This window comes from Primulina huaijiensis, chromosome 14 (assembly GCF_012295235.1).
Source record: "Primulina huaijiensis isolate GDHJ02 chromosome 14, ASM1229523v2, whole genome shotgun sequence".
Lineage (NCBI taxonomy): Eukaryota > Viridiplantae > Streptophyta > Magnoliopsida > Lamiales > Gesneriaceae > Primulina > Primulina huaijiensis.
In genome coordinates this window covers 7,207,127-7,214,368 of record NC_133319.1, presented here as the reverse complement: position 1 = coordinate 7,214,368, position 7,242 = coordinate 7,207,127, and positions in this window count along the sequence as shown.

Sequence of the window (7,242 nt, the reverse complement as noted above, 5' to 3'; positions counted from 1 at the left end):
GAAAAGATTTAAAAGACATTTTCACCGCAGGGAGGATTATCATTCAAGGTGTAGCAACCTATGCACTTTTAGACTCGGGAGCTACACATTCATTAATATCTGAAACCTTCATCAAAAGACTGAATATTACTCCTCAAGATATGGGTTTGGGTTTCAAAGTTTCTATTCCATCCGGTGAACAAATGCTCACGTCTAAAATTGTCAAGAATCTGGAGCTTCATTTATTCAAGGATGTTGTTCGGGCAGCTCTTATTGTGCTTCCTATCCCCGAATTTGATATTATATTGGGATGGATTGGCTATCAGTAAATGGAGCTTCGATTGATTTCCGTCAGCGATCGGTATCTATTAGGCCACCTAGTGGTAAATCTTTTGTCTTCGAGGCGGCGAGAAACAAGCAAATGCCGTACATTATCTCTTGTCTATGTGCAAGGAAGCTTATTAAACGTGGATGCCAAGCTTATTTAGCATGTGTCACTACTGCACAGGAATCTATTAGTCAGAAATTAGAAGATGTTGACATTGTGAGAGATTTTCCTAGCGTCTTTCCCGAGGACGTTTCTGGTATTCCACCTGATCGTGAAGTGGAATTCTCTATTGATCTTATGCCGGGCACCGTTCCTATATCTAAAGCGCCTTATCGTCTAGCACCCGCTGAAATGAAAGAATTGAAAGATCAAATCCAAGAATTTCTAGACAAGGGTTTCATTCGCCCTAGTTATTCTCCATGGGGCGCACCGGTATTATTTGTGAAAAAGAAAGATGGCAGCATGCGTCTATGCATCGATTCATTTGCCCTAGTTATTCTCCATGGGGTGCACCATCATTCGCCTCTTTTGATCTCAACGCAAAGTATCATTTTGTTACTTAAGTGCGATATAGAAGATGAACAAAGCTATAAATCGTGAACTTGATTTGACAATTGAAGAAATACGATTACTCAAGTTGATTGTTAGTAGGAATTGACAACAAGATCTATATCTGCTAATCATAGCATAGTTGATGTCAAATGATTTATGCACTAAAAGTAAATAAACAGTAAACCCCCCATTCATTGTTGGATTAAAACCATAGTGTAGAGCCCAAATTCAGTACATGTATAACCCATGCATCTACTTAATTATTAAATCATTTATTTAAATTTGAATTGAGTGTTAACCATGCATGATTTATTTAATTACATTATTTTAAATTATCCATGTTTATGTGATGCACGTTAAAATATTTCACGAGTTTCATGTTTCAGGCAATTAGTCGGGGCGGGATCGAGGAAAAGACCGATGACGACATTTGGCGAAAATTTTAATGCGATATTTTATTTTAAGCTAAGGATGGGACATTTTAATTAATTTATGAAGTGTTAGTCTTTTAAAGTCTAATTTATTTATTAGGTGATTTTAAGATTTTAAAAAACCTTTAAAGATTTAGTGCTTGCGCTCTTTATTTTAATTAGGGGATTATATTTAAAGATTAGTAGGGATGATATTTTAATTAATTTGTTAATTGAGTTAAAATTTTAATTAGTATCTTGTTTAGCATGGTTAATGGTATAATTAAGTAAAATCATCCCCTAATTATTTCTAAACACACGCGCACACACGCTTTTACACACACTCACTCACGTTTTCACAAAACACACACATACACATCCATTCATTTCATATTTTTGAAAAGAAACCTAGGGTTCTAAGAGTCCTTGCATCCGCCCCCTTTCCTCTCCATCTTCCAGCAAATTTTCGTGTGTTTTCTTCAAGGATTTTAGTGCCACGTTCGTCCCGGATCAATCCTCGCGCCATCTCCGCTTCGGTATCGCTGTGTCGGTAAATTTTAATTCAAAAGACACATATATTCTTTCGTTTATGCATCGATCTCGTCATATTATGCTTCGTGTTGTAATTTATGCGTAAAAATACATGTGTGATGTGTAGAAGTTTGAGCAATGATATTTGGATCAATTTTGAAACGGTTTTTGGATCACAAGTCTCAATTTTTGCTGTCATATTTAAAACTGTGATTTTTCGGTCGTGATTTTGAGAAAACTTTCAACATATAAAACGTAGAATTTTTGATACCTTCGATTTGACAGTAAATTCGAATTATTTGGATAAAAATTGAGTGAGTTATGGTGTTTTTCGTGGGACTGCTCGAACTGCATTTTTCAGAAAATTATGTATTGATGTGTTTTTGAAGTTTTATTGTTGCAGGCTTTGTTGGGGATCGACGGGTGATCGTTGCTACGTCTAGATATGATTGGTATGATGTTGAGTTGGTATTTGGTATGCCGGTTAGTGTCGATAGGCACTTGAATTCATTAGAAGTCGTAAGAAACGATTGGTGTCAATTTCCGTGTTTTTGAATTGTATGTGTCGTAGGGGGGACGTCGTTTCTTTGGGGTGTTTGTACGAGGTTGGTTCAATGTTAGGGTTTACTAGGATGGGTCTTGGGGTGCCGGTTCATGGTCCGTACAATCGAGTCTAGAATGATAAGCATCGCATGTATTAAATTTTCGTGAGTTTCCGATTAGCGCAGGTACATGGACCCTTTCACGGACCCTAACACAGGGTCCGTGCCTTTGTCTCCTTCGAAATGTCATTTTTGCGAGCCGACACGGACCCCACACGGATCATGGCACGGGGTCCGTGCCCTTGTTTTCTTCGAAGTGTCAAATTACAGTACCTACACAGACCTGGACCCGGAGGGGTGCACGGGGTCCGTGTACTTCACTTTTTGGGAAAAAAATTATTGAATGCTTTGAGGTTCGGTGTCTTGGTTTAGTGCAATGATTAACAAGGTCGAGTCACAGGAATTTTAGAAGTCCTAAGGAAAATGAATGAGCTTGGGGTGTAAGCACGACTATCTACGTCTAAGTTATGCAAGTTAATTATTTAAATTCATGTTAGTATGTGCAGCAGTAGCCCCAAGCGAGATCTAACGAATCCCTCAACGCCAAGTAAATATGTTCGACGTGCAAAAAAAATATTTTCAAGTTTTTGAGGTATGCTAAATGTCTTGTGACCAAATTATGTATGGGGTTGGAAAGCGGTAAAGCATGACCAGGGACCAACCCACCCCGTTAAAGCATGAACGGGTTTAGATCAGGATTGGAAAGCGTTAAATCATGAACGGGGCCAATCCACCCGTTAAAGCATGAACGGGGATCTCACGTATGTGGCAGTGGATTTTTCCCTATCAGCCCAGTACTGTGGTTTAGTCTGATCAGGCGATTATGTTTGCTTTGAAATATGCCTCTACGCAAAATGATGAAGTTATGTATGTACAAGCATGCAAGCATGTTTATGAACAGATTTCATGTTATGGCACGTCTATGTTATATATGTATGTTCAAGTTTATTGCAAGTTCAAGTTTCAACTATGTATGCGCTATTTTGAAGTTGCATGTGGTTTTACTACGTATTATTCGTTAGTCCCAGTTTGTACGTGTTGAGTCTTTAGACTCACTAGATTTGATCGGTGCAGGTGAGGATGCTTTCAAGGAGACTAGGGTGGGGACCAAGGAGCAGACTTGGACTGAGCAGGAGGCTAGACCCGAGGACCGCCTAAGTTTTAATGATATTTGAAATGTTGAAATATTCTTGTTTTATGTTACGATTTTGAGGTTCAAGCAAATACTTTTGGCAGACATTATTTTGAGACGTACAATTTATTTTATCAAATTTTGAAGGTTCATTATTTAATTAAGAAAATTTTTAATTTTTCGCAAATTTTAAAAAGTAGTAAAAAGTACGGTACGTTACACATAGAGTGCTCAAGCACGATTTCGCATGTCAAAATAAAAATTTTAAATTCCCGCCGTATCTTGAGTATGATAAAACGATACACTAACAATGGTATCAGAGCCTACGTTTCTCTAAATTGTATGATTAATATGTGTATTTGTTTAAATCATGATTGCGATAATTGTTTCTAACCGCTTAAGAAGTTTTTCCACAAAATTGCAGCACGTGAGTAGCATTGCCCGATGCAGGCGGTGTGCTATATAATTGCCCTATATCTTTGGACAATCTGCGACGCATGGTAAGGCTGTACGAGATTGTCTTAAGAAGTCCCTAGTTGACGGGCCCAATTTTTTGGCCCCAGGCAACTTTACAATTTTAAATCAGTTATTAGAAAAGTTGAATTTTTGTGAAACTTTGACTAATTTACTTTTAAATTAATTTTTTATTAATTTATAGAAATTTTTTTACAAAATAAATAATTAAAATATAATTTTAATTATATATAGTAAAAATGTGTTTTTACAAAAAAATTTAATTTTAACTATGACGGTTAATAATAAATTTACAAGATGTATGATTTGATAATAAGATGTATGGAACCACAAATTGTGGTCCCAAGACAATCATGAATGAATTGGACATCCAGTCGAGTTATAGGTTATAGATTAGAAACTAATTTTTTTCCTTTGTAATTTTAATTTTCACTTTCCTTTTCACATATTTTTTTAAAAATTTTAATTTGTTTGTTATTTTATTCTTAATTTTTTTGTTTTTTAAAAAAATAGTGAAACAGTTTCCTCGTGTTAAGACGATTATTTTCGGCCATCCCAGGGCGACAACCTTGTCCCAAAATAAAATTTTACACAGACTCGTGTTAGGGCGGTAACATTGTGCCGCCCCAACGCCATACACTTTATTGGGCACCCTGAGGGACAGATGAAGGCGTGTTAGGGCGGTCATTTTCGATCACCTCAACGCGCAACACTATATAAATTTTCTTTTCTTTTCTTTTCTCTCTCTTTTCCCCACGTTAAATCCTACCCCATTCTCTTTGAAATTTCTCCAGTGCTTGACTTTTGTTCCTCAAATCTCAAGCTCTTCATCTCGTTTTGTTGGCCTAATATTATCTACATCACTCACCTTGTAGGCACAATAAAAAAAAATCAATCTCTAGCTCGATTTTTCCGGTCACCAACACTCATTCTCCGCGATTTGAAGGCATCAATCTAGTTCTTCTTCCTCCTCTCATCCAAAGCTTCATGCATGGCTCTAAAGAAATCAAAGGTAACTCACGCTGCCTCTTCATCATCATTTATGAATAGGAGAAGTAGGTTTGTGATCAAAGAGGCTAGAAATCGTTTTGAGCGTGCAAAGATTAATACATGCTCTATAAAAGAGCGTGAGTTCAGTATTTCCCAAAGGCGGAGAGTGTTGCGGTGGATATCGAAATAAGGGGTGGGAAAAATCACTAACCCGCTTCACAAAATTATCCACCAAATGCCTCAAACAATAAGCATGATGACTACTAAAAAATAATAACTGAACAATCTTGATAATGTCAGGATGTCTATCGGAGAATAAGTGAAACTGTCAAATCACATGATATGCTGTGAAAAAAGGACACTTATCAAATTAACAAAATCATTCTCAATTACAATAATTCTAAGCATCCACCACTGAATACACCAATGTTAAAATACCATCACTGGAATCATTCGCCACAACAAGTAGAATACTAACTACATCTGTACTGATTTTTTTTTATATGAATGTCATCGAAAATATCATCAATCTACAACTAGTACCAAAACCAATTGCGCATAAATTGAAACAAACGAATAACAATTTAAATTTATTAGTTAATGCATAATCTTGCATTCCGAAACACTATCAAGATTAATCTCCCTAACAAACCTACAATATCATCTCAATCTATCGTAACAACCTTCTCTGTGTCGTGGATATCATGCATCACTAATTCCATGTCCTTAAAAATCTCGTGGTACTCTAAATCACTCCATAATTCCTATGTATATCTTCATAATTGATCATGAACGATAAGATGATTCTCTTCTCAATTTTTCTTTCATCAAATTAGCGACCCAAACGGCATCGGCTTTTGGATGCCTTCTACCACGTAAGTTTTCCTCCCAACATTTGTGTTTGTCATTATCATTTTTCTTATATAAATATGAGCGTCTTGTAGCAACATAATAAATTATAATGTTTTTTCTAAATTCTAGAACATTCTTGAATGTTTGTCCCTCGTGGTGAATGCAATAAAACCAAGAGTCAAGGCAATTCTTTATGTCGCCTCTTCAACCTCGTTATCATTTCTGGATTGTCTGTCATCTTCCTAGACCCTTACCATTCACATCCATAACTTCAGTATTCGACATATTGCGACTAAGGTATATTGTATGTAAATAAAATTAGTACTTTGAAATAAAAGATCCACAAACAATTTAATTAGAACTCTCATTCTTCAGAAAGGACTAATCACCCAAAACAGAGTACTCATTTCATTACTGAAAGACATTGATTATACAAAGTCTTAACATAATTAGAAACTGCAAACAATGATTCTTACTATAGATAACACACAAAATATCAAAATCTCCATCAAAGTCATATATGAATCAAAATTAGAGATTTAATGTATTTTATCTCTCCATATTTAGGTCTCCTCCAATCTCGCTTTTTTTTCTTTGTCATAAATTCAATAATAGCCAGCCTTGTACACATATGAAGATGTATCATGTTAAAAGTTCACATACATCTTGTACTGAGGAGCTAAGTATCGCAATGCCACATATTGAGATTAATTTTATCATATTTTTTTGGAGAGATTAAGAAATATATCCATCAAAATACGTCCATTGCAAATTGAGATAAGAAAATAGCTGGCCATTACAGTTGTAGCTACCCAAAAACGCAAGGTTGGAAGAACACCCAGCTCCATATTCTATTCTACAACAATATGGGTTCTTTTGGGTCCATCACCAATTATCGATCGAAATACAAGCTACAAAGTCTGCAGAGAGCTTAAAAAAATCCATGCTCTTAGATAAATTGGCTTCGAAGCTTTCGATTTTCAAAACGAAGAAGGCTTCGAGGGTTTTGAATGGTGTTTCTTCGAAGGAGAAGAGAGATGCAACCGACGTGGGAAGAAGTAAATAAAAGAAGTGAAGATCAACTTTTTATGCTCTTCGATAATTTTTCTTCCACAAAAAAAAAAACAAGATGGATTGAAGGGTTTCGAATGGTGTTTCTTCGGAGGAGAAAGAGATGCAATCAAAAGTGAAAAGACGAGGTGAAGGTGACGTGATTCTCGGAGGGTAAATGAGTCAGTTGGTCCAAAAGTTATATGGGTCGGGTGGAACTGTCCCCAACCCAAATTCGAATTTGGGGACCCTTAATGGATCCGTTTCTCGTGCCGGTTCTTTCTCCAGCCCAATTAGTATCCGGGTGTATCCAATTCAGAGTTTTGATGATTTTTAATGACT